Source organism: Saccoglossus kowalevskii, chromosome 1 (genome assembly GCF_978046115.1).
Source record: "Saccoglossus kowalevskii chromosome 1, keSacKowa6.1, whole genome shotgun sequence".
Lineage (NCBI taxonomy): Eukaryota > Metazoa > Hemichordata > Enteropneusta > Harrimaniidae > Saccoglossus > Saccoglossus kowalevskii.
The window spans coordinates 36,511,114-36,522,302 of NC_140641.1; positions in this window are offsets into that span (position 1 = coordinate 36,511,114).

Genomic DNA, 11,189 nt, shown 5'->3' on the forward strand with positions numbered 1-11,189 from the left:
CTGGTGGTCATTCGTTTATTTGATTTCCAACACAACAATAAACACTTTTCTGCCAAATTCTTAATTTTAAATTTCAGCTTAGCTATGAACAGTTCGTCTAGACTACAAATGCGCCGATAAGATACAATGTGAGCATGGGAAAAGAAAACAGTGCGTTTAGTGGTCGACCAATTGCCCAATGTTTGTTGAATGTTAATTGTATAGTAGCAGTGCTTGAGAATACTTTAACTGTTTGTTCTCACTACATACCCCAGTATTGTCTCTTCTTCTTGTGATGATTGTTCAAACCATTTGATACAAGCCTTGATATTCAGTGGTGTACTGGCTCCATCCAAATAGTAGGTAACATTTTCACGCTTTATGATATGTGTGCGTGCTGACCAGAAACATTTTTGAAGTCCTGAATTGTTTGACGATTACACGTCAAGAATAAATAGTACTTCCAGTGCAACAACTGCATTCCCTTCATAATATATTTTATTTCAAAATGTTTACTGAAACGAGCTATTGGCCGATTGAATTATAATATTAGAACGTTTTCAAATGACGCCGTTGCGTACTGTGATCATTGCCTGACTTGACCCAACTTTATGAATATTTATAAGATAAAATGAATGCTCTTGTTGACTTGCAAAAGAGTAAAACACATTAGAATACCAATTTATTTACAGAGTATTATTTCAAAAAGCGAACCTAACAATTAATATTATTATGTTCATTATAAGTACAAAAGTTAATAATTTATCAATAATTATAATACAACCGAGCTCTGTGTTGCTTGTGTTTTCTTACAGTTTTTATTATGTAAACTGCATATGAACAATAACATATTAGTACTAAAAGTCGATTATTTTGTGAATACCATTACCACATTTTCAAACAGCAAAACGCTGCATATTGGAATAGATATTAGACATACACCATACGATCAATGTATGTGATGGAAACTGGTAAGGCAATAAGTACAATAATTATTGCATTGATTGTAATTACAATGTTGTTAAATTTTCTGAGAGTAACATGAAAGAAAATTGGATGGAAATAAGACTAATGTTTTATGAGTTATTGAAATTCTTACCATTTTTAATAGTATCTGGTAACTTGAATGCTGGCGCTGTTGTGGCATCCAATCTGTTACTATGAAGTAATTCAAAATTCGTTTTCGTACCAAGAAGTTTACGAAATAAGTAACATTATGAATGATAATGAGTAAGAACAGTAACATACTTATATGATAATTGATTTAAATAATTAAGATAACTAGTTTGATACATCTTTAATAATTGTACGTGTACACGAACACACATATATTTGAAACATGTAACTTGGGTCTCCAAATCACAGTCTTTTCTAAATATACTACTCAAAACAATTAAAACAATTTAGGGAGCACTTGAATATTCTCAGTTACAGCAAGATCCTTTATTTCAGATAAACCCATTTGGTCACATAATTGACGTAAAACATCTGCACAATGAAACAGATGATAAGGACTGCATGTAATCATTACACAATTCGTTACATGAGTTCTGAAAAAGAGAAGGGTTAAAAATGAAAATCTCAGTTCATGGAACATTTCAATAATGGGCGTGACCACCTATTGCAGTAACACGTGCAACACAACGCCGCCTCATGGATGTCACTAATTTCTGCAATGAGCGTTATGATATCGCTTGCCCCTCCTGGATCAGCCATTGAGCTAGCTGACAAAGATCCACTGGTGGGGGATGATTGCCTGTAACATGAAGATTAAGTTGATTTCACAAATGTTCAAATAGTGCCATGTCGAGTGAATAAGCAGGCCAATGCATTCTGTTGATGTTGTGTTGGCGTAGCAAATATGTGACAACACGTGCATGGTGTGGTCTGGCATGATCATTCTGTACGAGTGCCGCAGCTCCTAACTACTGTAGACAAGATGACACAATCGCAGGATCTCGTCTCTGTAACATAATCCAGTTAAGTTGGCATCAATAACATGAAGAGGGGTCATTTGGTGGTAGCTGAAACCACCCCATACCATGATGCTGCCACCGCCAAACTGGTTGTACTGTTTGATGGTGGCATCAGTGAAGCGTTCACCAGGGCGTCTATAGACAAGAATACGACCATTATTGTTGTGCAAAGTGAATCTTGAAGACGACAGAAGACCACTGTCGACGTGTCCAACGAATATGCTGTCGAGCCTAGGCCTGACATTTCTGGCCTTCGGATGGTTCTGGTCAGTTACGTTGATATGAGCTGCTGCTCTGAGGGTGCTACATATGGAATTGGCAGTTACGGTTTAGTTACAAAGGGCTGAGATAAGGAGGTACGCTCCTCCGCAGAAGTTGTGACAAGTGGACGACCTGACCTTGGTCTGCCATGTACAGTATGGGTTTCTCTGAAGTGCCGGGATAGTTTCTGAATAACAGATGGGCTCACATTCAGCCTTCTTGCATCTTCTCCCAAGGAAACACCTCCATTCAACCAGCCTATGAACTTGGCTCTCTGTTCAATTGTCAAATGTCGACGTGGAGGCATGTTTGCAAAAGTTGCAACAACGCCATTAGTGAATGTATTCCGATTACCATAATTGGCAGATGTGAATGCAAGGAAACATTATGTACAGGGAAAAAAATCAACATTCTTCGAAGCATAAGAATTAGAGCAGGTGTGTGATGAGCAATGTTCCATCTTTTCACCTGATTTTTACCTTAAAGAATACATAACTATGAAATTGAGGGCGCACATATTCTACTCTAATTAAGAAAGAATTTGGACATGTGTGGCAGATTAAAAACTGCCATTGTGACAATATTGGGGTTACATGACATCGTTTAACATGGTCCGAACGTATTTGATGTACAAAATCAGGTGTTCCTCAAATTGTTTTGAGTAGTATATAATGTTGTTCTATGTGAACTATGTACTTACTTGCTTCATGTTCTTTTATCCATATGCGACATAACTGTAATGCCAATGACGCATTTTGCTATTGATGTTCACCTTGTATTCCAAGCTCCGTGTTTTGTCCCTGCCAATCATACTCTTTCAAATTAGGCATGACTCGGTGCATGTAAATATAGAATGATACAGTCAATCACTTGATGCTTTTTATGGGTAACACACACATCAATGTTTTATTTCTCTCTGTGACCATTATTACAGACTGTACGTCATGGTCTAGTGCGATATAACATGCAAATACAATGGCATACAAGCAGATTGTCCTGTAATAACCTTTGCAAATGTTAAAACTAAAGTGATTTTTAGCATATTACAAACAATCAACATAAATACAGAAGCCACATACACACATACAAAGATGGCCATACATGATTTTATTCTCTGGGTAATGTATTTGGTAGATGTATTTTGTCATTGCATACTACAATAGAAATATTCTCGTGTCACTCCAGGGATTCCAGGATCATGTGATTATGACATTAGAAGTCTGTTATGTACTGTTACTAACAAGATCATTTCTATTGCATTCAGTTGTGTAGGTTCCAGATCTCGCATATAGCTTATGATGTTTCTATCACTTTATATACGTGTAGTTCTTTTGCTCTTGCAATTATAGTATCAAAGCTGGACGACCAGAGGGGAACACACCAACTGTGAGATTTAGTCATTCACTTATGTGATAAAAATACGAATTTTGTCAGATATTATTTTATAAAGAACCTTGCATTTGCATTCAGGTACTTACTACCGATTTACTAACCTTGCAGATACCGGCTTTATGCAAAGCTATTTTGTGTAGAGTTTTTCCCAACGTTTCTGTATGATCAAAATCAATGCCGTTTATACCAGTGACAGTTGGATATCGGATATATGTTATCATATGAGGCCATATTATTAGAATACAGTTTATTTTACATGTATTAACCATGTATTAAGAATCAATTAACATGTAATACATTTCGAGTGAGTGTAACTTGTAAACTCTTATCTACCTGCCTATCTGTACCTCAATCTAATCGCAATACTCAGAGAAAGATGTAAATAACTTGATAGAGACACTCAACATCCAACGAATATCTTGGACGACCCGATAAATGTACAAGGGGCGTTCAATAAGTAATGCCCCTGACCCATTTCCCATAGCAGGAGATTAATGACACTTAGCACAGTTATTAGCCTTTCTCTACATAGGAACCACCTAGAGTTATGCATTTCTCCCATCGTTTGATGCAGCCCTGGACACCCCAGGTTGGTTGTCCAACCACTTCGTAACTTCAGAAAGCAAGGCTGCATCATCTGGGAAACGCTTTCCTTTCAAAAACAACTTCATGACTGGGAAGAGACGAAAGCCAGAGGGTGCAAGGTCAGGAGAGTAAGGGGATCGGGAGGACTTCATAGCCACACGCCCTGGTCTGGCAACATGCGAGTTGTGAACCGGAACATTGTCCTGCAGGAGGAGGATACCTTTGCTGATCTTGCCCCGTCTCTTGATTTTGATAGCTTCTCTTAATTTCATTAAAAGTGAAGCGTAATAGGCTCCTGTAATTGTGGTACCCTTTGACAGGAAATCTGTCATCACTCATTCGTCCTGGTCCTAGAAGACTGTGAGCATGACCTTGCCAGCAGAGGGCAGCACCCTTGCCTTCTTTGACTGGGATTTGGTCTCTGGGTCATAGTGATGTACCTAAGTTTCATCCTGTGTAATCAGTCTTTTGAAAAACATTGACTCATCTTACTGGCACATCTCCAAATTCATCCTCAAGCACTCAACGCATTCTTGCTTCTGGAAAGGTGTGAGCAGCCTGGGAATCCATCTGGTAGACACCTTATACATATGCAAATGGTCACGATTTCCACAAATGGTCATGGTTTCCACAGACCTTGTACTAATCTTAACATCTTGGGCTATTTGGCGAGCAGTAATGCGTCGATCTTCCAAAATAGCTGTCTGAACTTGACAGACAGATGCCTCATCAATGACAGAAGAGGACGACCAGGTCTGGGAGCTGTTTCCACAGACTTCCGGCCATGTTTGAATTCACAATGTCGGCGTTTTACAAGGTCATATGATGGGGCATTATCATCATAAGTTTCTTTCATTTCATCAAAAGTCTTCTTTCAAATTGGTGTGCGTCCTTTCAAATACAAAAACCGGATCACTGCGAGACACTCAACTTTCACACAACTTTCCATTCCACACCTGGCTCAGCTCAAGCACCTGTAAATTAGAAACCACAATTAGTTGAGAGCTGTTTTTGCAACATAACCCATAGAGATGCAAATCATTACACATGCAACATTTCATCTAGTTCAACTAGAAGTGGTTCAGGGGCATTACTTATTGAACGCCCCTCGTAAATATTGAACTGTGTATTATATCCGTTTTGTAGGGGGAAAACACCTACGCCACCACACCCAGAAGGCCCGATTTCACAACCCTACTTGGCCCATATTATTTGTGAAAACAAATACCAAATACCATCCAAACACGCCATAACCTGTCGACATTAAATCCAAAATCACAAAATGTTCAAAATTCTTAATCGCAAACCTACTTAATAGGGGGTTCTCGATTAATAAATAAAAGATAAGAAAATGAAACATCATACATTCAAAAGTTATCTAGTTTTGATGAATGGTCAATTAATTATTCATATTTATAATTGACCGTAAATGATTCATTCATTGAAATAAACATTCATTCATATCATGTAATACACTATAATATCAATAATAATATCTCCCATAATAAATGCGTGTCTTCCCATTGCAATTATACATTTCAATTTAAACAAAGCACGTTACAAGTTATCAGGTACATAATCTTACGTTTTTTGTATAAAGACTAGAAATGCCATTATTGTCAAGAATTGGCATATCTCGGTCAAATTCACCACTACAGTTTTCTGTAGACATCAAACAAATATTCACTAAAATCTTTTTTTGTCAGTGGTACACCATTGAGTAGGATTCTTTCACGAACTTCTATCAGATAAGGTGAGCTAGGAAGAAAGACTAACTGGTGGAATTGTATTCGTTATGTTTGGTAGATCGATAACTGTTGTCACATGTGTTCACTAAAAATATTCACAACCGGTATTATATGACAACTTACGTAACGATAATACGATGATTGCCAAGTTTATCATTGTTACTTACGTGTATAGTCCGGTTTTGAATCCATGTGTTCGTAATATACTTTCACAAAAAGCAGAAACAGAACCCTTGCCCTTTGTACCACTTATATGAATGATTTTCAAACCATCTATCATGTCAAGCTGAAATTAAATGAATTGTTGACAAAAACACCATGACTGTTTTAAAATACAATGTGATATAAGAGTCTTGTTATTTTAAAAAAAAAAACTGCGTGAATTATCAATTTGGAATTATTCATGACTGACTATGAATTCAAAGACTGGCGGCAAGTTCTTAGATCGATCCCAACGATCGTTCTCTGTGGTCGAATTTCAACGCAGATATTGTAGTCTCTTCTTAGTATTTCAAATCGGAATTTTACTCACCGTTAAAATGAGATTGCATTATATGAAATCCCTGGCTTCGACTCGATTGTAGGTGTGACCAAAACAATAAAATGAATTAAATGTTGAAAAGGCATGAGATTGATTGTATCTATTATTTTGTTTTCCAGGTTCATTAATTTCAATTTCAAAAGGTAATATTTACCAGTGTAACTCAGTCTCCCAATAAGGTAACATTTTCGCGCTGTTGTATTTTGTATAATTACGTTAAAAAGAGAAACGGATATATAAGATCCATACGTATTAGTTATACAATTACCATTGTAATTTTATTCTTTTTTATACTATTGGTATATTTTTTTACTAGAGTTTAGTAGTTTCTCTGTTAACATTTTTTAGCGTGTAGTAGTTGTCGTATTACGGGGAATATTACATCATAATTAACTTGGTTTTTTCATGTTCTTGATATTAGGCCTGAACGGGTTACCATTGTTGACTGTGTTGGTAACTTTTAAAAAGTATTTTCAATTTGTACAGCATATTTTGTAGAAATTGTTACGGTTGATAGTAGAGTAATGTAGTATGCTTGGCTCGCTTGGTTAGCTGAGATGCCCACTTTTCATCTGATGTATTTTCCAACTATTTTGTGCAATACTTCATTAGTTATTTATCACATCTCACTGTTGTTACGTCACTGAAACTACTATCACGGGGAATTTCTTCTCCTCTGCGTTCCCCACACGTGCCAGGGGGAAATCTCGCCTCTGTCTCTATACACGTCTGCTTGAGGTACGGGATCGGGAAAGTCACTTAAACTTTACAGTCAAATAGACGCACACAACGAAATACGTTTCAACTCTCGTCTTTAGTCGGTTGGTCGAGTACTCTATAAAACACAGCACCCTGGGGAAAAGTCCCCAAGACTATCGCAAGGCTGACCCAAGACTGCCCGTAGACTGCGTCTATCCTGGTGTACTCGCCAAGACCAACTCAAACAACTTTATTCACTTTCAAAACCTTAACCAATTACAGAGCAGTTAAAAGACTCTAAGGCGTGGCCTTCACACATCCAACCAATAACACTAAGTACTGAACACGTCATATCTTTTGATTAATCGTTCACTATATTACTAACTGCGAATACCAACTGTCAGAAATAGTAGTCCGAATAGCGACGGTTATATCATCACTGAGTCGAGTTCCGTCCAGGACCTCGCAAGAACCTAAATGATGACAGATATAACACCGCCATTCACAAGTAATCAGCTAAATAAGTCGGACAACAGATATGCGCAAACAAATTCATGACACTACTGCGAATAACTAATTGTCGTTCCCTACACTGATGATGTCCCCACAGCTCATGGTCCTTATGATATATTCGTGTCAATACACGGACGTCTATGGGGCGGAACGACTGTGTCCCGGTACAGGACCTTACCGTGGCTCAAAATAATAAAAATTATATTATTAATACAGTTTGGTAATGTAAAGCAAGCACGTGTCATTAATTTGAAATATCAACGCTCCGAAACTCCGACAATCACTTGTTATATATATAACAAGAGAAGAAACAAAACATGCACCCGGGACATGCACACATCTCAAAATACAAAATACCTTGTCCAAACCAGTTACAAGTGCATATACGACACTGGGATATTGCAAAATGTCGACCGATTACATATAAATCATATATTGTTTCACATAATTTCTGTTCCTTGTGATACCAGATCCACTGTTTGCGCCAATCTGTTGACAGAATGGATGTCAAGTGTAGTTTGCTTGTATGTTACTATAGATGGCGTGTAAGTATGTGATACGAACAACGTTTGATAATCTTGACTCTGATAGACGACTTTAAGCTTCAGTATAGACCAAGCTATTTTAAAAGTGATGATGACGGATTAAATCAGGAGCCCACCAAAAGGCATTTTGCTCAAGTGAACAATGTCAACTGCTAAAAACCTCACCCGTGTCCAGAATATTTGTTTTCAACATTCAAAACATACTCATGGAAAGACGGAATACGTTCTCTTCTGCTATGTGGGTTTCCTTTTGGTTTCAGTTAAAAATCGTTCTAGAAATATGTAAGATACTATGATCTAATAGAGAAATTATAAATGCTAAGGGGTCTTCGATGAGATTGGTACACTTGCTTGATTTAACAAGTCGGATTAGAAGTGAGTTTGGATTCTAGACCAGTGTATATATGCCAAATACCTCAACCTGTAGACAGTGAGGAAGACAGATATGTATATAAGCTTCAGAAGTGGCCTCAAAAATATAAGACATTAGAAGTTCGTGGGTGAAATATCAAAACACATGAAGACCTGCTAGCTACTGGTGTTTATGTCAGTATAAATGGCAAGTATAATCTTGCAGACCATTGAAAGAAAAAGTCATATATAATGGTTAGTAGGGAATTCCAATATACATGTACCAGTTTCATCAAGAACTGCCATCAGAATACACTACCCATTTGATACTTAATTAGACTGGTAAGAAAATTGTACGAGAGAACTGCTACATAAATTAAGAATGAAATTAATCTGAAATCAAAAACTACTTGTTCAAGTACTGTAACTGATTTTTCAGATATCAATAGGCAAGGTTATAAGCGACATAGATCTGATAGAAATGACATAGTTGAGTGAGTTTATTGTAGATAATGCACTTAAAAAGATATGCTCAGCTTATAATAATGATCGTGCATTAACTTTGAACTTGGAGTTAGTGCATCAGAATTTAAACCTACCAAGTACTAAGACTGTTCATAAAGAAGAATCTCATTCAGTAGTTTCTTAAATACAGGATCAGCGAGTATAGAGTAATGAATAGACAAAAAAGGGGCCCACGGCCTTATTGGGGAATGTTTCTTCTTATTCCTTATTCTTCAAAATGTTCAATTCAAGTAAACATTTGATAATATAATATTGCATCTCAGTTTTATCCTTGAATGTTTCTGAATATTTACTCCAATACTCGTCGATATGATTGTCTTGTAAGCTGCAAAGCGTTTACAATTCCAGAAAACTGGTGCGGGTCGTATCAAAACAAAAACAGGTGAATGGTGATTCCACACGAAAAAGCAACGTTGAACTTTACAAACTTTATTTCAGATTATTTGAGCTGAAGCTGTATGATTGGTTACCATTCACAATATGATTATAAAGCTCATTTACTGTTTGTTGTATGAGTTAGTGTATCTATAATTCTGTTAAATATAATGGACGTTTTGGAAGAACGCATGCGTTACCATAGACTAGATAGAATCACACTCAACTACTAATACCATGTACGTGTTGTGTCTACATACTTTATAACATATATCCAGGTTGGCTTAAGTAGCCAATGACTGCCCTTGGGATGATTTAATTTCCCATTCAGACAATCAACTTACGTTTACATTAGTTTTACATCAAAAATCATAGACAAAACAATCTGATCTTGACAATTAGAGTATTGACATGGCCAAGTACTTCACAATTGAGCAATGTCACTCGCACTACTAAATAAATTAAAACCCAACCCATGTAGCTGATTGTATCCTGTACATCAGGATGAGAAATGTACTACATGACAGTGGCTTTTTGGGGCACTATATGAATAATAAACAGACAAAATTGCCTAAAAGCAATTTCAAAATTATTTAATAAACCATAACTTTATTTGACAGATCTTGCCGTATAGTCCAGTCATTCTAGCAAGAAAAGGGGGCCAACCCGTCACAAATTGCAACAGAAATAATTTCTTCACAGTGCTTTTCGGAAAGGTATCTACATTGACATACTAAAAGTCTAGGAAAATCTAGGCTTCCGAAATATACCTAATTAGCATATATTCAAAATGGCCGTTTTGCACATTTTTACAACATGGAAATATAACTATTTGGACATATCTTTAATTCTACATGGGGTATTTTAAAAATTCATGGTACTGTTTTGAGTCAGGGAAGGTATGAGAGTGCTAAATGTGTTGATTGGGTAACTGAAAATTAGCGTAAATCCAATATGGCCGCGATAATATAATTATTTAATGTAACTTCTCTTCCGGCTTTCTTGTATGTGGCATAAGTAATAAGTTTAAGATGCTAGAATGCTAGAATATTTTAAACAGAATCATACAATACAGAAAAGATGTAAATAAATGATTTTCTGGGTAGACGGACGCTTCATCTGCATGAATCCAACATGGCCGTCCCATCTAAAAGAAAAACTAGAGGAATGAAACACTTTGGTTGGATCTACAAATCTGCTATACTATATACACAATATACCATTTAAACGTAAATTTTCAACTCTGTAAATTATGTTATTGATTTAACAAACTGTATTAAATAGTTATAATTCTGTCCAAAAGTTTGAAAAATGTAATTGCTAATCGTCATTGCTATCTTCGTCAGATATCTGGACTACATTTGCGCATCCAGATCCTCAATATTGACCACAATCTGCAGAACATTCAAGGTTGTGCTTTCTACAGGTACATCTGAGACTGCGACAGTCTGTGGAGCAGTTGCATCTCACTATCCTCAAGAGAAATTCAGGGGCTGCCTCCTTGTCAGTCATTACAGGAATGACGATTGATTGTGGATCGCGTCCTGGGATTTGCTTCCTGGCGAGAAACCTGATTCGTGTCTTTATCATGACTTGATTGTCCATAAAGACGACACACTCGTTCGAGAATGACAGGGCCCCTAGTTCAGCCTGACCTGAGGCGAGGGTGAGTAGGAAGATTGTTTTCCAAGTCAAAAGT